The 25100-nt window shown below is 53.8% G+C and overlaps 1 long non-coding RNA gene across 2 annotated transcripts in view; it reads right to left on the bottom strand.

The window, feature by feature from the left end:
- The window catches only part of LOC140650675 (uncharacterized), a 36712-nt gene extending 11992 nt beyond the window's left edge, over window positions 1-24720 (bottom strand). For both annotated transcript variants that reach the window (XR_012042128.1, XR_012042127.1), the window contains exons 1-2: window positions 24582-24720; window positions 22791-23021 (exon numbers count right to left, since the gene is read on the bottom strand). This is a non-coding gene — a long non-coding RNA (uncharacterized lncRNA). The remainder of the gene's footprint in view (window positions 1-22790; window positions 23022-24581) is intronic.
- Window positions 24721-25100: the final 380 nt, after the last annotated feature.

Below are 25100 nucleotides of genomic sequence, written 5' to 3'. Positions count from 1 at the left end.
CAATCAGGCACGTCACTAACAGAAGGAGGGTCCCCAGCTCAAGCCTAAATCCTCCCCTGTGCTGCTGGTACCATTGGGCAGAGGCAGGAAGGAGGAGGGAGCCCATCTTCAGAGCATCAGCCTTTGCAGCTCACCTGAAGGGCATCCTTCAGGGGTACAAAAGCCAGGGGAGAGTGTGGCATTTCTGGAAGGGGTGGGCTGATGTACCAGCTCAGCTAACATCATTGCTCGACACAGACCCAGCTCTTCCATTTCTCCCCCATTTCTCACTCCACTGCCCTGCCGAGCATCCAGCGGAGCCAGGCAGGAAAGCGGCTTCAGCTCTGCCAGCTTCAGGGAACAGGGAAAAAATTAAAATGGAAATGTTGGCGGCTTCTTCAGAGGATGCAGGAAGGGACAACCTGTCCCAGGAAGAGCATCTCCCCTGCTTCTTCCCAGAGCTTCCAGGCTAGCTCATATCCTGAAAGAGCTGCTTCATCCCCGTTCCTAAATCCTCTTCCTTACTTAAAAGTCTTCCTGTTACGAACCCGGCTGTACTTGCTCTCCTTATCAATGTCTTTTTTTTTATCCTCAGGCCTGAATTAGGCCCTGGCCTCATTCTTATCTTATGGCAATGAGATCCTTGGGATGATATAAGACACACAACCCCAGACTTTGCTACATTTAGAAATAATAGCTGCATCCTTAACTCAGATGACTTCAAGGGAGGTCCCATTATTCCACCCTTCTGTAAAGAAACTGTGCTAAAAAAGGCTCTTTGCTTTAAAAAAATGATGCTTGTCTTCCTCAAATCCTGGCTTGACGCTTAAATCCCCACAAGCGGCAGTGAGCAAACCCTGTGGGATGCCCCCGGGGTGCACAGCCAAGGCAGTGAGGGTGGCTCGAGGGGCTCAGGGAGCCCCTTCCCACCCGCGTGAGAGCCCGCAATTTGCAAAACGAAGCATGAAGCACTAACTGATTCAGTTAGTCCTGGTGACTGTTTTCACCTGCTCTAATCATCACCTGTAAAATCTTTGCAAGGTTGTTTTCATTTTCTTCTCTCCCCACTTCCCCCGGCTCTGCTCTGCAGTGAGCACCTCACTAAGTTCCCTTAATCTCCCCTTTAGGTCATACGCTATCTTCTAATCCTTTAATCTGTTTTCCTCTGAAGTCCCTGTAATTTATCGATAGCCTTTTAATAATGAGACCCCCAGAAGCAAACGCACTTTTTCTGACTGCATCAGCACCAAGTCAGTGGTGAGAGCAGCATCGTTGCCACCCCTGCCCTGGCAGCAATAACCCGGGTGTTCGGCACAGCCTGTCTCTCCCCGCAGAGGACAGCAGCTTCTCATGCATCCTCCGATTTTCTTCCAACAAAGAACAAATAACAAGCAGTTATTGTTATAAATAATATTGTTATAAATATTTTAATTATTTCCTGAGGGCTGGCAGGACCCCTTGGCACAGACCTCCCCCGGGGTAGGCAACCCTCCCACAAACGCCAAGAACCAGAGCTGGGGACTGAGCTGTCACCAAGAGGTCCTCAAATCTCTTTTGGGCAAGGCGAGGGAGGCATGATACTGGGATGGGCACCAGGCACAGGTGACTGGGGCACTGCTGCTTTTTTGGGGAGGCACCACACTGCACACACAGCGGTACTGCCCAGCGCAGCAGGAGACCCTCAAGAGGAGGCCTGGGGCAGAGTGGAGAGGAGGGCATGGTGCCCAGATGCCCCACTGATGGCTGAGGCTGACTCCTGGCTGGGTCGTGGTCTCTGCAAGAGGATCAGCACAGGAGCAAGGAGTTTGGCAGGGAAGCTCAGGGCTGCTCTTTCTTCCCCTGCCTTTCTCTCCCCCTCCAAGGTCAAACAGTCCTGGACTCTCAATAAACTGTTGTAGGAGCTCCAGGGGATTTCAGGAGGTATTTGATAGGATTTCAGCAGACCTGAAGCATGACTTCACAGGGACAGGGGGGAAATACCCAAGAGCTTTGGAAGGAAACATTATTAGAGTCACTGAAGGATTTTGTTGCACTTTCTGAAGCGTTGCACAGAAAATTGCAGGGGAAGAGCCAGCCCTATGGTCCAGACCTTGCCAGCGGCAGAAGGATGCTGTGGTGTCCTGGCTCACATAAGCCCCACTATCCTGTCATGGACCGGGAGCACACTGCTGCTCTGTGCACTGCAAATGCCTCCTGCAACGGGGACAACTCTCCCCTCGATGCACGCAGGCGGCTCAGCATCCTTCTGAGATGAGGTGAGCAGCAGGGACAGGTCTGAGAGCAGGGGCTCGGCTGCAGATGAGAGCTGCAAAAAAAGCTGGAAAAAAAGACAGGGCAGGGCAGTCCTGGATTTACCCAAATACCTTGCCATCCTCTCCTGGAGTGGAAAAAGCAGCTCTGGCTGGGTTAATGCCAATGCAGCTAGGTCTATCCCATGGCGTACATGCCACCGGCAGCATGGGAAGCAAGGCAGCATGCCTGGAGTAAGTGGAGAAGTGCTGTGATGCTGACAAAGTTTCTGACCTTTCCAGTGGTGACATGGGGTTGAACCTGCCCAGGATCCAGTACCGGAGGATTTGGGGTTTTTCTGCAACAGAAAGGTGCTGGAGGCACAGCTTGGTACCTGTCCTGTGCCAAAGAAGTTGTTCACAGGCATTTTTCAAGAGCAGTTCCTGCAGCAGCACCCACAGCATTATGGCAGAGTAGCTCAGTCACGGCCTGGCATAATGAAATGCAAATGACTTGAGGTCATAGCTCACACACGCATCTTGGTGGCTGTGTCTCCTGCTTTCTGCACTAATATGGGCTGGAAAGACAAGAATTGGGCAAGGACCCAGAGGGCAGACGCATGGTCTTTGTCTCTCCTCCCCATCCTGATACTTTACTTGGGGAAGTTTGTAGATTGAACGCAGCCCTCGCTGTGAGCCAAATGGGTTGCAAATGTATTGGCATGTGCTGTATCATCTGCAGCAGTTAATAGGATCCATTTTCCAAGGAAGGGGAAAAGGAAGAAAAGGAGGGGAATGCTTAAATCTGCAAAACAAACGTCCATCACCCCTTCCGAAGCACTAAACCCATGGCAATAGATTACTTATGAAAGGTTGGTCTAGATCAATAATCTGCAAGGGCTTCTCACAACAATGCAGCTGGATTCAGATGTCAAACCAAAATCCTTAGCACTTAATACCTTCAAAGCCTGTACAAAGAATGGATGTGATGCTGGCCCCGGTGGTGTTATCCGGGGGAGATTTGTCTCTGATTTCACCATCAGCCTCGTTAACACACTAATTCCCGCTGCCCCGGGAGAGGGCAGGGGACCTCCCTGCCTGGTGGCACCTATGCCATGCCCTGGCTCTGCAATGCTGCAGGAGTTGCCTTCCCATTCGGTATTTGCCGCAAAGCTCGGGAGAAGTGATAAATCGGAGAAAAGCGCTCTGTGCCACCTTACAGCCAAGGAAATGGAGGCACAGAGCAGCCAAGGCATGGCCACCAAGGATGGAGGGGCTGACTGAGGCTGCCTGCTAAATCCCTCAGCCCCATGTGCATCTCCCCGTGTGTCCCGGTGAACCAGGGTGCTTGGTCCACCTCTGCCTGCACATGGGCATCACTGGGCTCGGCACCCACAGGTGGCTGAGCTACCTGAGCCCCCATCCCCCCACTCAGCCCCAGGCAGGGCTGGGAGAGACCTCCTCACTCACCCGGCTTCCCTGCAGCCCAAGCAGATGTTCTGGGTCCTGTATCCCAGGACAGATCCCAGCTTGATTTATTACTGGACATGACTTCTGGAGTTTGTCTGCTCCCCCTCCTCTGACTTTCCCCACACCCTTCCCATTTTGTTTTATGTTCACTTCGTGGTTTCCCCACTATAGCTTGCAATAAACAGAAACTCATTTCCAGTATAATCAACTGCACACTCTGCCCCAGCAAGCCTCATGACCTTGCCTTTCCAGCTCCCCACCCCTGACTGCTTCAGGCTCTGGGAAAATGGTCTCTTCCTTCTGCTTTTTTTTACCCCCCACTCTCCTGGCCCTTTGCATTTCTTTTTTGCTGAGATTTATAACGTGCTGGCCAGAGACGGAGTGGTCTATCCTGCTCCATGTCATGTACGTGCTATTAAAAGTAACTCTGCCAATAGACCTCGGTAAGGAAAGCCACCCAAAATCCCAAAGAGCTGGAGACGGGAGAAAGGCTCTGCCTGAGCTGGGGATTTAGCCCCAAGATGGGGATGTTGTCCCCAGCATGGCCAAATGCCTCCCAAGATGCGGGATGCCTCTCAAGGCACGAAACGGGGCTGGATTTAGAAAACTTGAGTCGTAGGCTCAGCTCTTGTGCACTGATGCGCAGGGGCCAGGCTGTGCCCAGTGCTGGAGCGGCTGCCGGGAGGCTATTGGGATAACAAGGCTGTTAGAGACCCCGCGCTGCTCTTAATCAGGAGGCATTAGTGGTGATGGTGTTATATGGGGGGGGGGGGGTGTGTGTGTGTGTGCTAATGGTGTTCCTGAGGGGGTCATGCCTAGGCAATCACCAGGACCTTGCCTGCAGCTGCCTGCAGCTGCAGAGCCCCTTTCCCTACGTGGCTTTAATGAAACACCCCCGCGTTGACCGCTTTGGCTCAGAACCTGTTTCTGCTCAAACATCCACAAGCTCATGCTCATCCAACCCAGCGATCCCCTCCAGGTGCCTTTCCCCCGGTGATGGAGGTGTGCGGGGCAGATCCTGCTGTCCCTGAGCCCCATGTCAGGAGAGACGCTGATGGGATCAGAGGACAGCCCGATGGGAGCCAAGCCCAGGGAGAGAGGCTTTGCAGGAAGGCCATGGAGAGCTGGATGGATTCACCTCTCCAAAGGGCTGGGCTGATGCTCTCAGGGCTGCCTTTATTAATCTTTAACCACCTGGAAGGGAGGTGGCCGGGCCAAGCAGGTTGTCTCCACTCTTGCTGTACTCAATGGGGACAGACGGGCACCTGGGGAAGGCAAATCACCAGCTGGCATTCGAGCCTTTCCTCTACATGGGATACACGACTGTCTGCAGCATTTTCAAGGCTGTACAGGGAGTGTAGCCAATGCACTTGCACTAGAAAGGCCCTTAACTTTGCAAACATGATGCCCATTAAATGCCTTCATCGCCCAGAGTGGGTACGATGTGCAAAGCCAGGATGGCTGTGGCTCAGCAGTGTGGATGGTGTGCTTGACCCAGCCCTCCATCTGCCAGCATGAACCCAAGCGGACACAGCCAAAACTGTGCAGATTCAACCAAGAAAAAAGGTGAACATTTTAAACACGCAAGTAATTAAACCCTGGAAGAGCTCGCCAAAGGCTCCAGTGGATTCCCTGCCACTGGAAGTCTTTAAATCAGGGCTGAATGTTTTCCTGGCAGCTCTGCTGCCCTTCAAAGAGGGATTCATTCAGGGCAGTGCCCTGGCAGGGGCCATGCAGCAGGACAGGTGGCGGCAGTGGTCCCCCTCATCTCCCTCACATCCCACATCAGAGGGATGCTGCAGGGGATGCACACACCTGCTTCTGCCCATGGTGCAAGGACATTGGGGTCAGTCACCTCGCAGTGCCCAGGGACAAGGCTGCTTGTTTGGCTGCAGCTCCCTGGTTGCAGTTTTACTCTCTATCACCCTCTCTCTGGGACAAGCCAGCCCAAGACCACCAGTGGTTAGGAGTTAGTCATTTAATTCCAGGCAAGGAGCTGGTCAAAGCAGCTGATGGTTTCATTTTTGCTGGGAGATTAAAACAAACAAGGAAATGAGGTGGGTTAGTGGAAATCTGAACCCAAGTGGTTTGGCTGGAGAGTATCCCAGCATTATAAACTGGCCTCTAAGAGAGCTGGAAATATCCTTATCCCCGCTGCGGATGCTGCCTGACCCCAGGCTCATGGTACTGCCAGCTGGGACTCACTGACAGCAGGGCTTGTGCAGCCCCAGACAGCTGGATTTTGGCTGCTTGTGCAGCATCTCTGTTGGTTTTTCCCCATCTGTGGTTTCTGAAGTTGAAATGAGCACCTTGAGGGGGCTGCAGGCACTGGGGTGCTGCTGGAAGGCTACGAAATGCCAGCAGCACTGCACCGGGAGCTCCACGCCTGCAAGAAGGTCATGTTGATTTGGAAAAAAAACCATGCACATCATTTATGGGGATGTTAAACCCGAATTACTGTCTCTGTGCAGAGCCTGAGTGCAAGCGGAGACTGCGGTACCATGGAGCAGAAACCCCGCACAAAGCACTGGGGAGCTCCAGCAACAGCTCCCGGCATCTGCCCACTCCCAGCAGCTATACCAAATGGGTGGGTTTGCCCATCTTCTCTGGTCCTCAGGGAGCAGCTGATGCTGATCAGGTCTGTAATACTCCTGAGACGACCCAGTGGGCAGGATCCAGGCTGAATCAATATCTCCATTCACCCACTGTAATGCATGAATGCGCTGGGTTGAGCCTTGCACTCGACACACTGCTCAATGCAAGTGCCAGGCTGCTGGCTGGCCCCAGGGAGGCCATGTACTTGCAGAGGGAGCTGCTCCAGGTGGTTTAAATTCCCTCAAGCAGGAAGGGGCTGGGTGACAGAGGTCTGGTAATACGAAGCCACCTTGGCACGGCCCGTGCTGTCTGTGCTGCAGGTCCTGCAGATGGTCTGCCCATCATATTTGATGGGAAAGCTGAAGGGCACAGGAGGTTTCCTCTGCAAAATGCCCAATTCCCATGGAAGCACAGCGATCGGGAGGAAACACTCATTTAGAGAAAAGCACAAACAAAAACTTCAAGCAGAAAAATCCCTGGAGTGGAGAAACTCTTCTGTTTCGTGCTGAGACTCATTTTATCTCGATGGCTTGGCTATTATCTTGCATCATGTCCTCATTTGCCAATAGCACGGCACAACAAGGCTCCATATCATGATGAGAGCAGTTGGTGTTGCAGCTGGCTGTACAATGGCATGAGAGTTACAGCCAGCTACAAGGAACCGTATGGGTCTGCTGGATTCCCTAACAAATCCATAGCAATGGATTAGCTGTCCACAGAGATAGCTGGTAGCATTTTATCACTCCTTCACATCCCATTTATAAAAGGACTCTTGGTATGAAGGGTGGCCAAGAAACTGCTCTTCTCTCCCATGGATGAGCAGCTGAAGCTGTCCCCAGCCGGCTGGAGCCCCTTAGCCTATGCTTTGTCTACTCAAATAGAGCATCCTCAGAGCAGTTAATCACCGCAAGTGTCGAGGCCAGAGACAGCCGAGGCCGCCAAAACCTGGCAGAGTTCACTGACCCCGGGGAGGAATGCAGCTGACTCACACCATGGGAATCTGACCTCCATAGTGGCCCTGCGACTGGCTGAGACCATGGATATCCATCTTCCAGCACTGTGACTCCTGGCAGTGCTACAAATGGTCCGGCATGCCCTTGCGGGTCACGGCAGGTTGAGCCTCTAACCTCGCTGCAGCGATGCCCTTTAGGCTCCCCGGTGCATGGTGCACATCCCGGCACAGCACCTGCACTCCTGTCCCTGTTCCTGGTCTGCTCCGGAGCATGGGCAGCAGTCCTGGCTCTCTCCAGCATGATATTTGCAGCTAAGAAATGCTCCAAGTGTGCCAGCGCTGGAGCTCTGCTGCCTCTGATTCTCCTCCAAGTGACCCACAGGGTCCTGTTAGAGCTGCTGTTATGGTGATTTTTATTTAAATCAATATCTTCCATGTTATTCCTGAAGTGCTTGCTACCAATAACCTCTCATCCTCCCAGGATGCTTTCAGCTGCAGTCAGATTTGCTTTGCTCTGCACAGAGCTATGGGCCCTTGACACTTCTTCTCCTTTGTAACTCCACCTCTGCCCATGCTGCCTGGAAGTGGCTCTGCTTCTAGCCCGGGTACAATTCAACCCCTCTGGTGGTCATAAATATCTGCGAGACTCCCAGATGGTATTTAAATTTCCAGCCACTGTGATGGGAGGAGAAAGCCCTGAAAAATCTCATTTCCAAAAACTTTTTTCAAGTGGCAGCCCCACATGGGAACTGATAAAGCAAATCCCCAAGTGTTTGGGTTGAATAGCAGGTTTCAGGTCCGGCGCGTGGCTTTTGAGTCCTGCCTCTGTAACACTCCTTGTTACTATTTGCACATCCTGGCCCTGCATTTTTGGCTGTGCGATTACGTGTGCATCCCCAGGGAGAGCAGGGGTTTGTATGGCTGGTGTTTCTCATCGCAGAGCATGGAAGAAGTCTGGGTCACTTGGTCACCTATGCCAGCAGAAAGGGGCAGGGGAAACCCCCAGGCACTGATGAGATCCTGCTAACCACGCAGTGTACAAAGAAACGCCCTGGTTTCCCGACATCTCCAAATTTACAATAATAAATCCCTTCCTGTTTCATCTGAGCAAGTACGGGTGCTTTCCTACCAGAGCTGAAAGGCTTGGCGGATCTTCCCTGGGTACAAGTGTGGCTCAGCCTGAGAGCCACAGGGTGACAGTCCCGGGGCTGGGGACCTGCCAGCATGAGGCACGGCCCTGAGGCAAACAGAGACAGAGCCCCACGGGGACATACTGCAAAGCCGACCTGTCACCAAAATCGGGAATAAACCTCTTAACACCAATGTAGCATTAAGAAGCAGGCATTCTCTTTATTGCAGCACTGGATGCATGGGGGATCCTTCCGCCTAACGTGCATACTGGTTTACACAGATCCAGGTTCATTTATACAGTATACCTTTCCATATGCATAGGTTTTCAAACTACTAGGCGGGACTATGTTAATTAGTAGCTTACATAACGATGATTCAGCATAACGCATGCTCAGTTTTTCACGTGGGGGTCTTCTGGTGGTCGCAGACCCCAAAACCATGCTTTTCAGGTCATGAATTCAGGGTCGTTCTTCCTTTTAAGGCTTAATTTTCTCCATGGTTAAATATCACATGCTGGAAGATCCGGTTTTACCAGGATATCCTTGGGTTTTCTTTTGTTTCTTCTTAATTGACCCTTTGAACTTTATTCTTTACATGTTCCTCACTTACTTTCCAACAAACCCTCACTGCAAAGCACCATGCCAGGGGTGCTGCAGACCCCTGCAGAAATAGACCCCCGAAATGAAGCACCAGCCACCATCTCACTTCTTCCAGCTGCCCCAGCTACCCTTCCCCAAAGCCTTCCCCAGCGGCTTCCCCCAAGGTTGTAAAAGCCAAAACCAACAGAGGAAAAAGTGAGGCGTAAACCCGTCATTGCGATGGCAGATCAGTGCGTTATGGATTTCCCATATCAAAATAATGGATCAAAACTCGCGCTGCTGCCCGGGCTCCAGAAGGGCACTGCCGCTCCTGCCCATGGATTATGTTCGATGAAACTGAGTTAGTTGAGTTTTTATCTGTCAATTAGGAACCATGAAACAGTTATTAAATAGAGTCAGAGCCCTCCTTGCTGCTCTCTTGGGCAGTGCAGGAGACACATAATAGCCTGTAATGAAGCATTAAGCAGCAGCAGTTTTGTTTCTGATAGGATTGGAAATTATAAGCCAGCGAGGCATGGCTGGATGGGGGGAGCAGGTCCCTGGCTCAGCAGCCACATACTGGCAGCTGCTATGGGGAAGATCAAGACTGGAATTTCTCTCCCCTGCCCCGAAAAAAGTCTCTGCAGGACTGCTGTCTCACTGCACCTGCTTGCTGGGGAAGCGAGGGCCTGAATTTAATTACCTGCTTTTCCTGGTGCGGTTCTGTGGAGGCAGGAGGGCCTTCGGCTCTGTGCAGAGATGTTATCCCAGCCCCGAGGAGAAAAAGGGCTGGTTTGAACAAGCTTTAAGAGACAGGGACTGGGCTGTCAGCGGGGATGGAGATAACACAGGCACACTCCACTTCTGGAGGTCATCAGTCTGGGGCATGCTGTCACAGCCCTCCTGCTGCAGATGCAATGCCCTACGGCATCCTTCAGGATGCTGGCACAGCTTGGAGCCGAAGCTTTCCCCCAAGCCAAGTTGGGATGTCTACCTGCCCTCAGGGGCTCTCTGCCCAGAATTTGGCACAGGGCAAGGCCAAATTCTGGGCAGAGGGGTGGTGGTCCTGCAGGGAGGAAGATCCCAGGGAGGGGGAGCGCATTGTCCTAGCAGGGGAAGGGACAGAAGCGGGTAGTTCCAGTGCCAGTGGAGGCATTTACCCCCTCTTTCCCACCCCTCGTGTCTCAGGGCTTGGTAAGCCCTTGCTCTGCCCTGGCAGCTCTGCACCCACGCCAGCCCCAGGGTGCCCAGGAGGGTGTTTGCTCACCCACCCACAGTCGTGTATTTATTGCCTCCCCAGCCAGTGCAGGCACACCCACAGGCAGTGCCTGTTTGCAGCCAAGGGGCCACCCAAATGGGGACAGAGCAAACTGTCCTCCCCGCACCTCGCCCCGATGAACACCATGGATCTGGCCACGCCAAAGGGTTTCGCACATTCGTGGTGGCTTTGCAGCTTGCTCACTTCCAACAGAAACACAACAACAGCAGCAATTTGTTTGCTTTTGGTGATTTCAAATGAAGGGTTGAGTTTCCAGGGCTTTTCCTTTTGGAGCTCCCTCCAATTTCATTAAAATCTCATCGAACAAAAATAAAACGAGCAAAATCTTGAATCCAAACACTTAATTCTCTAACTTCCCGATTCACCAAAAATTTTCAGCTGGCTCCGACTTCCAGGGCATTTTTCCGAAGTTGCCAGTGAACAGCAAAACCCATTCATTCCACCTTTCTGGGCAAAACCCTCAGGAATCCTTCCCTGAAAACTGGCATCTCCCAGTACAACGAGAGTACCCACCAGCTCCTTCTCCAGTTGCCAGCCTTCAGAGAGCAGGAGGGAAACGCACCATGGCAAGTTACACTGGCTCATTACAAGCTGACACCATTCACCCCTCTCTTCACAGGGACTTTGCAGTTTCAGTGTATGCAAGCTATTAAGGGACTCCCGGACAAGTTACACCATTGCACTGCTGTGTCCCGAGTCCTGCTGCCACGGCATCCCCCCAGCACGGTCTGCAATGCCCAGCCTTGTGTCTAAGCCCTCTCCTTTCCTTCCAGCCATGCAAAAATGAGAGGGAGACCTCAGCCCAGCAGAGATCTGAGCCCTGCATGGAAAAACATACCGCTTGTGTTATCCCACAAGTGTGAGGTCGTTTACCCGGTGTGCGAGACGCCAATATACACACAGGGCAGAGGTATTTTTATTTCATGTCTGCTCAGAGATGGGTGCTAGGTGGTAGCTCCACAAAGCTAGCACAAAGTTCGGTCATACAGGTACAGTATTTATACAGTCCAGTTATGCATATGCATAAGTAATTACACAAAGCAGTTTTCTATTGGTCTACATTTCTCTTATTTCAACTTAAAGCTACAGTGCTACTTTAATATTCTGCACATGCTCAAAGGTGAGGGGTCTGTGCTTGGGCCAGGGTCTCCAGCTCGAGGGGTGTGACTTTTAGTATTATAATGAGGATAGTTCGCGTGAGGGTGCTTCTTATCACACTTCTACTAGTTGTTTCAGATGGTTCCCAAAACATCTTAATTAGCTTACATATTTCTCCAGGATGTGCTTCTCTCCCAGGGACAGTAATTCTTGTTTAGATGTTCCACGTTCCAGCCTGAATCCCCCTTATCAGCTTTACGTAAGCCTTGGCTTTCCACCAGCTCCTGTTAGACTACACTGTTAGACTACACTGGGGGCTGCAAGGCAATGACAGACAGGTTTCAGCATGACAGAGGGGAGGGATGCTGGTACCCCAACAGATGGGATGCTGGGAGAGGAGCATGGAGGGGATGGTGATGGGCATGCTTCCGGGGGGAAGCAGCCTCCTCCTGCACCCTCTGCCCTGCTGCATGCCCGTGCCGTGGGCATGTTGTACCAACATGGGGCTCTCTAAACCTTATGGACAGATGCAGACTTGGATTTTTATTGCTACCAAGCCATCTCCGACACTTTCACCTTGCCAAGATGAAGAAGATGCCCAGGACATGGATGAAGCAGCCATGCTGCCTCTCCAACCCATCTAGGGAATAAAAAGGAGGGAAAAACTTGAAGCAGCAGGAGAAGCAACAGCTGCTGTAAAAGAGGAGGAACCCAGAAGACAGGAAAGACGCAGAGCTGTGTCTGCAGAGACTGGCACACACAGCCCCTCTGCTCACCCCTGCATTGCAAGCTGCTCCCTCGAGCATTGGGACGGGACAGGATCTGGGGCAGAATTTCCATCCCTGCACCACGGCAGGTTGCACATGGATTGCAGGCATTGGGGGACCTCAATACCACCCAAGCTGAATTTCATCCCAGCTCCTGCTGGCAACTCATGTGCAAACTCCTGTTGTGGTTTGGTGTCAGCCAGTGGAGCCAGCATGGCGCAGCTGGGGCGTGCTGGGGAAGGAAAGCTGCAGCAGGGATGAGGGAAATGGCAGTCCCTGCCTGTTCTGGGCACCTCGACTGTGCCTGCAAGGTGGCCAGGAGGGAAGGCCACAGTGGGTCGCTGGAGTCCTGTCGCACACCTGTATCCACTGCGCCAACATCAGGACAGGGGGTAAGGAGCAACCGATGTGACTCTCCCCTCTCTAGCCTGAGGAGGATGCAAAATTAGGGCCAAATGCGGCCCAGGGTCCTTACAAAGCATCTTCTATCCCCAGCTGTCTGGGGCTGGGGGGAGAATGCTGCCCTCACTGCACCTCTCCAGCAGATAAAGAGGCCCCAGGCTGTTCCTTGGGGGATCAGCCTCCACTTTTGGAAAGCAGCCAAGTGGCAAAACCAGGCTGGAGCCTGCCTCCAGTGCCACAGAGCTGCTCAGCCAGCAGAGAAACCTGGGGCAGAGATGCAGGCGGGGAGACCCGGGGGGGTTCTTTGCAGCAGTGACGAAAGGGCTCTGCAAACACCTCCATCCCAGCGTGAGCAGCCCTTGGCTGGCAGGAGGGGCTACTGCCTGACAGGCTCTTCCGTGCCTGCTTCATACCTGGGAGGGATCCTGGGGGCGAGGGGAGGGAAGGCGGCCAACCCCTCCTCCTGCACCTTCCCAGCTTCCCTGAAATTTGCCCAAGAACAAACTCTCAGGGATTAGTGGTGGACACATCCTGGTGAGAACGATATTAAGGGATTATGAGATTAGAAATACCATTTATTCCAAGAGGAATAACTCTAATTCTTATCTGATTGTCTACAGATGTCAGCAATCAAAGTGCCTCTTTCATGCAAAGCAGGGAGCGCTGCAGGAGCAGTAGGTGAACACGACTTGGCCCCCTCCTAGCAAGAGGAGAGCCAGCTCCTCCCGCTGATATACGCCCTGGATCGCATCTGGCAGCAGCTGACAGCATGCAGACAGGGTTAGTTTCCTTCATGGGGAAGAGCTGCCCGACAGGAGCACTGCATCAGGGCTGCATCCCCCTGCTGTGCTGCCCCCCCCCAGTGGAAGCTCACCTGTGCCTACTGTGAGCAGGGTGCTGGTGGAGAGCCCCGGGGTGGTGGGTGCTGCTTTGCTCACAAGCAATGCCAGCCTGAAACCCCACATCCCCAGCTCAGTTGCAAGCCCACCATGGTCCATTTGCTACCCTGGACCACCAATTCCTCCTGCCCTGGGCTGTGTCCCCCTTCGGACAAGGACGTGGCACTGTGACCCACAGGGTGCATGGCATCCCCTTGGTGATGCATGGCTCTTCTTGCTCCTGGAGGGAGCTTCAAAAAGAGAAAAACTAACCCACTCTCACCCCAAACTGGTGTGCTGCCCCCCTGCACCCTCGGGGCCTGCCTTAAGCCCAGTCAGAGGGGCTGGGAGTGCCAGAGCTTGAGGCAGTGTCACCAGCTCTGTGGCATGGCTGCTCCCTGGGCTGGCCAAGCACTTTCTGCTGCCCTGCTTGCCAGCTCGCCTGGGGAGACAGCTCCTAATGGGGCGGCCTGGGAGGCTCTGCCCAGCCATTAACGGAGGTAAGTGCTTCTGGGCGCGCTGTGCCAAGCTCCTGTCTGCACGCTGGAGGCAGAAGTTCACAGGGAGCTGCTCCTGGCAGCCCTTCCCACCACCGTTTGATGGTACATTATCTCCATCCGGCTCCTCATCAAAAGCTCTCTGTCAATCCCTCCTTTGGAGGAGGGCAGCAGGAGCTTCCTCTCATTCAGGCTAATGTCTCATGTTTTTCCTCCTTGTTTTTCCTCCCTGTCTCACTTCCCCCTTCCCTTTCTCAGCCCTGAGCCGTCTCATCCCATTTGGGTCCATTTTGCTTTTCTGCCTTCCCCATGCCTTGCAGACAACCCAGTGCTGAGCCACCGCTCAGCTCCTCCTGGTCAGGAGCAGTGTGCACATGAAGCCAAGGCATCAGGGAGCCAGGATGGAGCAGGGTGAGGAGCTGTGCTCTTTCTGAGCTCTGCAGGACCGCTGCTGACCCTCCCCTTCCCAGGCACCTTGCTCCAGGGTGATCATTCGCAGCTGTCCCCAGTGCTTCACTTAGCCTCCCTGCACTGACTGGAGCAGCTCTGCACTGCAGGGAGCACAGCTGGCTAAGACCCCATCGTCCCCATCCCATTGCTGTCCCACAGCATCCCCGTGCAGGGTTGGACTAACTCAGTTTAGACCCAGTGAGGGCAGCTCTGCCCTTCCCCACCTCCCTCATTTTGCTCCTTATAAACTCCACTCTCCTGCTGTCTTTCAGGCCAGGTATGAGCATGGGTATCTCAGAAGATGCAGGGGATGAAGGGCACAGTCTCGGCCCCATCCCAAGCAGGGACGCATCCTCCGAAAGCCCCACAGCCCTGCTCCGCACCACCAAACACCCGAGTCACATCATCTGACGAGAGAAACAGCCGCTGAGAAGCTAAATCTACAAGACAGGGATATGCACCTTCCTTAACTCACCGACTTGAAGGCCACGCGAGAAAATTAGTTCATCTCACCTGACCTCCTGGGTGGCACAGTTCATTACATCCCTCTGTTACCCCTCTATTGAGCCCAATAACTCGTGTTTGACTGAATCATCTTTCAGTGAGGCAGCCAGCCTTGCTCTGCAACAGAGGAGACAACAAGTGACAGAGGAGCCACCACTGCTTTTGGCAGTTTGTTCTGATGCTTAATCATTTTTTCCATTAAAAATATGAGCCTCATTTCTAATTTGAACATGGCTATGCTCAGCTTCCAGTTGTTGGCTCTTGTTATGGCTTTGCTTGCTGGTTTAGTACCCAGTATCTTCTCCACTTGGAGGTAATTACCAATAGGAGTCAGGGCATCTTTCCAGCTCCTTTTGAAGCCACTGAACAGACTATTTTAAGTCTTTCTCCTTACAGCAGTCCCCCCTGCTCCCTTTGCATCCTTCCACACTTTCTCTGGTTTTCCAAGGTCCTTCTCAAATTACTCCTCCCATAACGTCCTGGGACCAATCTGCAAGGAAGTAAAATTGCCTCCTCGTCGGACACATGCAGCGTTTGGTAGAGCTGGCTCAATCTTGGCTACCAATGCAGCCCCAGAATGGTCTTTTTGACCAGTTTGGGCTATCTCCATCCTGGCACCCTCCTGGAGAAGGTATCTTCTTGTGCTCTCTGTAATTTTGCTTTTTTTCATCATAATTAAGCCCTGGAGGAGCATGGCAGCCCAGCCCTCGCACCACCACCAGCCCCAGGCAGCTGCTGTGCTCACCCCAAGTGAGAATTGGCCCTGAGGTTTGCTCTGATCTACCAGTCTCCGGGAGATGGGGAAGCGAGGGAAGGAAACGCAGAGAAATGATGCCCTGCACCGACTATGTGTCACAGCAGCTCTGTGAACTTTTTAATGCCCGTGAAAAAGCCCACTGCTCTTTTTCACTTATGAACAATACCCTCGGCATCCTCCGCAGGTCGACGCAGCAGCCCCCATGCCACTGCTAACGCAACACTGCACTGCTACGGCAAAAGTCACACCCACGAATACCGCCTTGGCAGCTAAAAACGTAAGCAGCGTTTCCCCTCATGGGTCTCTGGAGGTGATGGGACCGTTGTTGGTATGCTTATGCTGCTCCAGCAAGGCAAGCCTGGTTTGCAAAAGCCATGTACCACCGGCACTTGCAGCAAGGAGCATCCTGGTGCTCTTGTACAGTCCCCAAGCCAGCAGCATTTTCCCACCTGCTTCACATCAATGTGAATAGCAGGGGTGGCCATGGGACCAGCTACCTCCCTCCATGCTCTCTTCTACAGGAGGAGTGCAGGGATCTGATTTTGACCTTATTTCGCCACTTATGTCCAATGCGGCAGGTCAACTGGAGATATGGGAATTCCCCTTTCCCCAAGCTTCGCGGCTCTGTCTCCCTGCTGCAGACCAGGAGCCACTGTGGAGAGCGTAAGGGAAGCAGAAGTAAACCCACGTGCTGGCCAGCCACACTCAGCCAGCTCCTGCTCACTTGGTCAGGCAGCAGGAGGAGGAGGAGGGATGGGAGGAAGGGATGGATGACAGGCTGTGGCAGAAAGGAGAGCATGTGTGGAGCTTGCCCACGGGTGATGCCTCCAGGCTGGCTGCCCATGAGCTGTCCCGCTCCATGGTGAGATGCAGAGGCACCCAGTCCTGTGTGACCGGGGCATGCTGCTCCCCCAGGGTGGGCTGCAGCGGGTGGGAGGCCCCAACCCAGCACACCCCAGTTGGAAAGCCAGGTAGGGTGCAAAGGGCACTGAATCACCAGTTTGGTTTATAAGCCCAGCTGCATGGCTTTGGGAAATCACTGCCCAGTCTGTGCCTCAGTTTCCCCTTCTGCCTTTTCGTTTAGGCTCTGACCTCCCCCACTTCCCACTGAGCTAGGGCTCTTCTCCCCGGCAGGGAGGGGAATGGGAGGTGGCAGTGGCTGCCCTGTGTCCCCAGCACAGCACTGGAGTCCAGGTCCCTGGGTTTTGGTGGGGGCAAGGGAGGAAGAGGAGGAAGAAGCTGATGAGGCCAAAGAGTCTTTGCAGAGGGCAGTTGCACCTGGCTGGTGACTGGGATAAGTCAGGCACAGAGGCAAGGGCTTGGGTCCAAACACAGAGAGCTGAGATGAATCCTGCACCAGAGGACTGAGCATTAGGAAAGCAATCAGGAGCCAGAAACATGCCCACAACAGCCAGAGACCCTCCATGCCAGGATCCCCTCTTTGCAAAGCAGCCACAGGCACATTCAAACCCATTGCACATCATCCTTCAAGCAACAGAGCTGCCCACCGGGCCATGCAATCACACCGCTGTACACATAGAGATGCTGCGGCATGTGGGCAGCAATGCACAGGTACACACGGGCAGGTCGTCACGCCCTGGAGCACCAACACCTGCACAGAGATACCTGCACGAGCACCTTTCTGCCCAGTGCCCTCTGCTCTGTGCTCCGTGCAGCGCTGCGCTGGATGCTTTAGGCTCTCGCCTCGCTGCAGGGATTGCTTTGGGAATGCAAACTGCCAGACCGCCTTGGGCACTTCTCCAGGAGAAGTGTGTGTTAAGACACACGGGACACGCCATCAGCGTGTCCCCCACCATCAGAGGCAGGGATTCAGCAAGGCAGCTATTCCCCAAAAAAGTGAACAGCATCTTGTCGACTCCAAAGACAACGACAATGAATCTCAGCCTGTTCACCATATACACAACATATTTCACAGGCTCCCTGGCTCCAGCCTGCTGGAGTCCCCAGGCACTGGCTCAGACCAAGACAGGTTGCACAGCATCAAAAAAGCAGCTGAAAGGCAAAGAGTCGCTTGCAGCCCTCTGCTTTCTTCCCTGACCAAGAGGGCAGGGCACACGCCCCCCTGGCATGTGACACCCAGCACTGTGCAAGGTGGAACATGCACTGAGTTGGGGTGTGCTCAGCACAGCACCACACACACTACAGGCTGCAGCGAGGAAAAACACCTTGGGGTCGGGAGCGCTCAGCACAAGGCATCCTGACATGAGCGCCAAGGTCTCAGCTCCGGCTCCTAACCTCCCTGTGGTTTCCTGGCACAGTCCCATTGAGCGATCTCCTGGCCTCCAGAGATGGACAGCAGCATCCATCTCCTCTCCCTACATGTCCGAGCTCAGCCACACAGGACACCAAGCTTCCCCTGTGGACCTGACTCCGGTCCAGCCCCGGTTTCGTGGTCACTCTGTCCCCCCCTGCATCTCCCAGCTGGGGCAAACTGCAGCACTGGGGAGCCACCGCTGCCACTGTGCCCTGACCCCGCTGTGCTGGCACTGCTGGGCTCCAGCCCTTCACATCCCTGGAGCAAGACCGAATTTCCCCACGCCGCTTGGTACGGCAGGTTCTCATTGCTTGCTCGCTTTTGGCAAATGCCCCATGCCCCTCTCCCTCCCTTGCATCACTGGCAGTCAGGCTGCTCAGTCTGGTACCCAGCGAGCCGGCAGGGAGAGGGACCAACGGCCCACTATTAGCCACATCTGTGCTCGGCAGGCCGTGCACAGCTCCCGTCGGTGCAGAGAATACCATCCTGAAGAGAAAACAAGCATCCGTCACCCTAGGGACGGTATCATAAACCATTTTAATAAAGCATTTTGCTCCCCCTCCCCACCATCCCAACTCAAGCAAACACTGTCTTGTTTAGTTGGCAGCAAACTAAAGATCCCCAGGGAGCAGAGGAGGAGGAGAAAAGGGACATGTGTTTAGAGCATTTCTACTGCGTGGCTTTACCAGGCTATTTCTATCTCTTGTCAAAATTTATCAACTGTGTAATTGTTTAAACAGCATTAAAGTGCTTGGAACAAGAGCAACTGGAAATTGTCCTGCAGTTGCCTCTGGTACCGATGCTGTTTCCACTCCTCTCTGGCCCATTAGCAGTATTTTTATAACATTCTGTAATGCACGGAGCTGTGTGCCAAACCTCAAGAGTGCATTATTTCCCAACGTCTTTGTTATATTTATCCCTGGGCCCTCCGGCCGCACGTTTCCAAACACAGAGCTGTGGCTCGTGGGGGCAGCTGGGAGCCTGGCGCCACTCTCCTGGTACCCGGAGCCTTCCCTTCCCGCCTGCCTGCTCACAGTGCTCAGCCCCGGGCTCAGCCCTGGGATGCCTGGTGTGCAAAAACCCCGGCCCCATCACTTGCTGCTTCTGACCACGCTCGGGCATCCACCGCTCTCCAGGATGCAGGGCGGATGATCCATTGAAGATACGCATGGAACACCCTGGTTGCTCTCCTGCGCTTCACCCCATGCTCAGCTGCCTGAAAAAAAGGGGTCAGAGCAACACATTGCTGCTTGAAGTCCCCGGGAAGAGGCTGCCCTGGAGAAGTGCCACCTTCCCCCAGGCCAGTTTGTGCTCAGGATGCTTTGCACCTCAGAGATAGGTGATCTGGAACCCCTAGGGATAAGCAAGCCTGTGGGCCCTTCCTCCTCTCCGAGGTGGGCTCTCTATCCCTGGTCACCCCATCCCTGGATGCATGCTGTCCCCACTGCCTGTGTGCCAGTGTCTCCATCGCTGCAGGGGACAAGACAGCCCTGCTACCCCCAGCCACATGCTCTCCTCCGGATGCTGCTGGGCTCCCAGCCACATCCCCCACAATATGGACCTGGGTGTCAAACCCCACCCTGAGGACCAGCTGAGCTACCCATGTCCTCCCACCCACCTGCTGAAGCACATCGATGAGACACCTTCACATGCTTTGTGCCTTTTACACCATTACGCAGCATCCTGGCCCCTCCAGCGTGAAATCCCCACCCCAGAAATCCCAGGGTCCCCCTGCAGCCACCAGCACGTCCCACCAGAGCTCCCTGCTCCTTCTGGGCCAGAGTTGTTACGGGAAACACCACCAAGAGCGGTCTGAAGGCCGATGCCAAAGCTCCCCCATCTCTCCCAGCAGCTCCCCTTTCAGCACAATCTGATCCCCTTTAGCCATTTCCTAAGCCATGTTCCAACTCTCATACTAATCCACATTTTCTCTGGTTTAACTCAATTTCCCATGTGGCATCATAGCAAATACTTCACCGAAGTCAAGACAGATTACATCGACCACAGTTCCCTTATCAAAGAGAGCTATCAGGTTAATCTGGTGTGATAATATCCCTGGCAAGTACCCCTTATATTTTTCTCCCATTTTCCATTTGTTTCCACGTCTTTAATTGCTCCTTCTTCCAAGAGCGCCCCACAGCCCCGCTGTGCTCTGGGGTCAGGCTGTCTGATCGGGATTTTTCCTTCTCTCAAGCACAAGGGACACATTGCCTCTCCCCATGGTACTGAGTACCACCAACGACCTCTCAGCTGCTAATGAGCCTTGCTAATGAACAGGAGATGTCCTCACCTGGGGATGAGGTGCTCCCTAGGCCTTCAATGCATCATTTTCTTTGAAGGTGCCTCCACGGCAGAGGATTGTCTCCAGGTTTTATCCTCCCTCCTCTTCCCCAGCCTGCGCTGCCCTCGCTCTCAGCATTGCTGCTCAGACCCGGCGCGGTTCATTTGGTACCAGGCTCTGCTGAGCTTACTTTTAATCTCCCCTGAAACCTGGCTGCATAGCCAGCTCCACTCTTCTCTCATCATTTGCTCTGTATTTATACAGCTAACCCCCCTTTTAATTTCCTCTGCAAGGTCTTGCTCAGCTTGACTCCTGGCAGGTCTCCCTTTATCCCTGTGCTCGCTGACCCCCATGATGGATCTTGCTTTGTTAGTTGACACCCTTTCCCAGTCCTCGCCGCCTCTCCGTTCCTTCCCCACATCCTTCCTGCAGCGTTGTCCACTTGGGAGCACCCCTGCCTTGCTTGGGGGGCATGCTCCAAGTACCATCATTTATTTAATGAGATCCCCAGCACTTCTCTCTGTGCGGCCCCCAGCCCATCACTCCCGCTGCTGTCATCAACTCCCTCTTCCAATTTTGTTGCCCCAGTAAGAGAGGAAAATGCAGCCACAGGCCTGTTTTTGTTTAACTTCCTGTCCAATTGAAACAAACTGAGTCCAAGATCCCTGAAATCCCAGGTTTGGGATCCTTCAAATCCCAGGTGAGGGCGCCAAGTGCGCTTGGCTGCAGCAGGGATGCTGCCACAGGGCCATGTTGCAAACCTCCCATGAGCCACCCATCTCCATCTCCATCCCCTCCTGGGATGCTCCCAAACTCACAGCAGCCCGTGCACCTCCGGGGAATCAATCACATCCTGCAGAGGCAGGAAAGTTGGGGGGGGGGGGGGGGGGGGGCGCAGGCAGGGACTGGGGGCAACAGCACTGGGAAAAGAAACCTCACGGAGAACATTAAATTAAAATCCAGGCAATTAAATTAATTACCACTAAAAGCATCTCACCTGATTAGTTCCTTGCATACTTAATTGCATTAACAACACCAGGCATTTGCTTATTTATTTGTCACCCTCTCTCCCAGGGCTGGTGGCCCCTGAGGTGTCCAACTGGGCTCCTCAGCTGCCTGGTGCTCAGGGGGGCTGTGAGCTGCCAGCAAATGGGAACATGTGCTAATAGGAAACAGCAGGATTTGGGCTCTAACCCTGAGCAATTCCCACAGGTCCCCGAGCGGATTGACAGGGATTACTATTAGTGAGGTGCTTAGCAGATGGAAGAGCCATTGCAAAGTCACAGCGATGCCACAGCTGCAGAGGAGGCGGTTGGAGGCTGCAGCCCCCTCCCCAGTCCCCTTGTTTCCTCCAGACCTGGGCTGCAGCCCCCTGTGCGCTGGCACGGCCTGGGACCTCTCCCCAGATGGGATCTGGCAAACACATACCCAGCCAGAGGAGCTGCACAGCCTGCACCCAGCTCCTGCCTTTCCTGCCTCCAAACAACCCGTGAACACCTCCTCACCCTGACAGCGTGGCTGAGAGGCCCCTGACTCATCTGTCATTACCTACTTGCTGCCATACCCCCTGCCCTTGCGTTGCCTTCCAGCTTCTTCCAGCACCCCTACCACTTGGCTCACATGCCAGGATCCCTCCCAGCGGACCCCGAAACCATGAGTTGGACACCATGCAGCATCCCTGAAACTTGAATTTCTTCAGTCTGACCTACAGGTACAGTGAGCCCCTCCTGCCTGATTTGCAGGGCTTACGCAGGCTGGTCCTCCTGCTACCCTCTGCCCCTGGACCATGGTCTAGGATGGAAATGCCACCCTGGCTCAGATGCAAGATGCTGAAGGCGAGACAAGAAGCAGAGACAGGCTCTGCCGCATCCCTCAAACCTGGGAACGTACGGCCACCTACACAATGCATCCCCAGCTGGTGTCTTGCTGGTGCCTTGCAGCATCCGCCGCAGCAGTCACCATCCCACAGCCAGCTACACCGGCTGGTGCTCCCAGACACCCACTGCTCCTGGTTGCAGACACCGTACTGCAAAACACACAGCTGCTATCAGCTGTACAAACACAGCAGCCCACCAAACACACAGATGCTATCAGCTCTCAGCATCGTGTGAAATATAACACAATTCTTATCTCCTGCGCTGAGACCTGTGAATCAGCGCATCTCACACTTAAGATATGCAAAATCCTGGGAAACATGCAGCTGTCCTCCACCACACCTGCATACAGGGGCTCCTGCAAACACACAGCAACTGCCACCACCTTCTGGCTGCTCCTCCAAAACAACCATGTTGCAGTAACCCCAGCCAGGACTTCTCCTTCCCACTTGCGATCCCCTCTGAATGGCTCAGCCCCAACCCTTTCCACCCACAGAGATGGTGGTCATAGTACTGGGCTGGATGGAGAAGCAATATCCCTTCCCAAATTATTCCTGGGGCATCATTTAATCTACAAGCTTTGATGCAAAGTTTGGGGCAGGAGGGGCTGATCCCACCTTGCTGTTGGGATTAGTACACTGTGGGGAGCTCGTATGGCAGTGTGCAGCAGGCAACCATATGTATGGACAGTACAGGGGTTGACATGGCAGGAGGGGGCTGTAAGGGGTCAATATGGGAGCAGAGAGCGTGGCTCTGTTCCCCCGTCCCCCTGATATCACATGCCAGGGTACTCACTTCCCACCCTCAGGTAGGTCTGGTATTTGAGGTGCCAGGAGGAGCCCTCGTAGCAGGAGTACTGGCTGCTCTGCATCAGGTCGACATTCTTCAGGATCAGCTAGGACCCATTCAGGTGGGACTCATCGATGTCGGTGCTATTGGCCATCCAGGTCACAGCTGCATCCCAGTCCATGGAGCCACACTTCATGGTCACGTCCACGCCTACCCGCTCATACTGGATGTGGCTGTCTGTGGAGGAGGAAGAGGAGAAAACCAGGTGAGCTTGGAGCCCCATGGGCAGGGCTACCTTGGAAATAGCATCTTACCATCACTTGTATAGGAAATGAGGGAAGGACTAGGGCATGGACTGACACCATGTTGGTGGCCAGGGAAGCCCAAGTTCTCCTCCTGGCCCCGATAATGATTTATTTTAACCTTAGACCAGAGTGAATCAGCTGGCAAGGACCACCAGATCAGGACTCATGGACCACCTCCATCTCACAGGATGCTTTCCTCCGACCTTTACCTTGGAGGAGACATGTCAGGTCTGCATGTATGGCTCGCCAGCCAAATGCCCCACAGCACAGCCAGACACTCACACCAGCAAGTCATTGCCACTCCTGCATCCACGTGGCTCGTTGCAGGATGCAAACCAAATGCACACATCAGAAAGTCCCAGGGCAGCAGAGCGCGGGTGGGATAGGAGAATACATTGCTAGCTGGAGTGGTGGGAGGCAGCTCAGGTGCCCGAGTCAGCTATAGCTCAGCCACGGCCAGGCAAAGCCGATGAGCAGAGAGGTGACAGACCCCCAGGACTTGTCACCAGCAAACTTGAGTTATTTACTAGCGGAGGTGGGAAGCAGGCAGCTGCCCTTGCAATTCCCTGCCCAGGAAATCAGGTGGGAGGACTGCAACCTACCCGTGCCGTGCTTTGGAAAGAGGCAGCTGCTTGGTGCATGCTATGCTGATTATCTCCCTGCCTGGCTTTTCTTCTCTCTCTACAATAACATGATGCCTTGCTGAGCCATTTGATTTAGCATCTTGCGAGTGGTGCAATACAGCTCATTGGGCACCAGCTGCCTAGTTGAATTTTCTCAGGTTTCTGGACAGGAGCTCAAACTGACATTCATTAATGATCCTTAGCAATTGAATCTTTTCCGTGTTGCTACACTGGCTGTACTGAGCTGCATGTGGTAAGGATAAAACCGTGTGTGTGCACATGACACGGGATGAAGCAGGACAGGGGGAGGAGCAGGGGATGAGGTTTCTTCAAGGCTTCATCAAGCCTTCATGCACAGACAGAAACATATCTTGGTGTCTCGTCCCACTCGGTGGGTTGCGAGAGGGGTGAATCTTTTCTAGTCCCCGACTGTTTGTGTACCGACAAAGGCCGATCTCTGCTCGGCAGAGTCGCGTGGTCGGTAGAGTCACAACAATGACTCAGAGGAACAGTCTGGCCAGCACCTTTATTAACTGGCAAATTCCACAAACGGACAAACTTAACGAACTGGCGAGCTTAACGAACGAACAAAAGCGGTTTGGCAATGGAGCTATTTTCCGGGCAACCCGTCATAGTTTTTCCCAAACTTGCATACATATTGGAAAGAGCAGAGGAATAGAGAAGCAAGAAAAGGAAAGGAAAAGAGAGGAGGAAAGAGAAAGAAAAAGTATCACCACCCTTGGATCCCGCGATGACGATGACAGACGTGGCAATCCTCCAGTGGTGGGCGCGCGCGCGCTTCCCTGGGGGGGGGGGCATGTCTTCTATAGGCTAATCCCCGCCTCCAGGTACGCCCCTTCAGGACTTACATGGTTCTTGTTCTAGAAAGTTCTCAATCTTCTGCACAGGTGTTGGGGGAGGGGGGTGGTCGCGAGCCCCTTCCTCAGACAAACTCTGTGTGACCTCTGGCCATAGATGGTAAGGTCCGGCGGAACCCGGAACCGCGCGTCCTCCGACGCGCTCTCCACGTCTCGCTCTCGCTCTCCCCCACCTGGTGCTCGCCGACCTGCCGTCGCCATGCAAATAGCGCCGCGCCTCGCCTCGCCACAGTGTTTGAGACATTAACTCTTTCAGTCTCTCACACTTGGAGTCATTGCACTCACTTCCCTGAAAAACATCAGCTCAGTGGTGATCGAAAACACAAACCCAATGATAGGAATTATTCAGAAAAGGATTGAGAACAAAATGGAAAGCACTGTACCCTAAAAGCTGTACACAAATCTGCCCCCGTGCCATTTGGAGTACAGTTCAGCTGAAAACGGAGCAGAGAAAGGAAATGGAGAAGTGCAAGGGCTGGAAATAGCCCCCACGTAAGGCTGGCTTAACAA

The sequence above is a fragment of the Ciconia boyciana genome, chromosome 4 (genome assembly GCF_034638445.1).
Source record: "Ciconia boyciana chromosome 4, ASM3463844v1, whole genome shotgun sequence".
In the NCBI taxonomy this organism is placed as follows: Eukaryota; Metazoa; Chordata; class Aves; order Ciconiiformes; family Ciconiidae; genus Ciconia; species Ciconia boyciana.
Note: the sequence above shows the minus strand (reverse complement) of the source record. Positions and strands in the feature narration are given on the sequence as shown.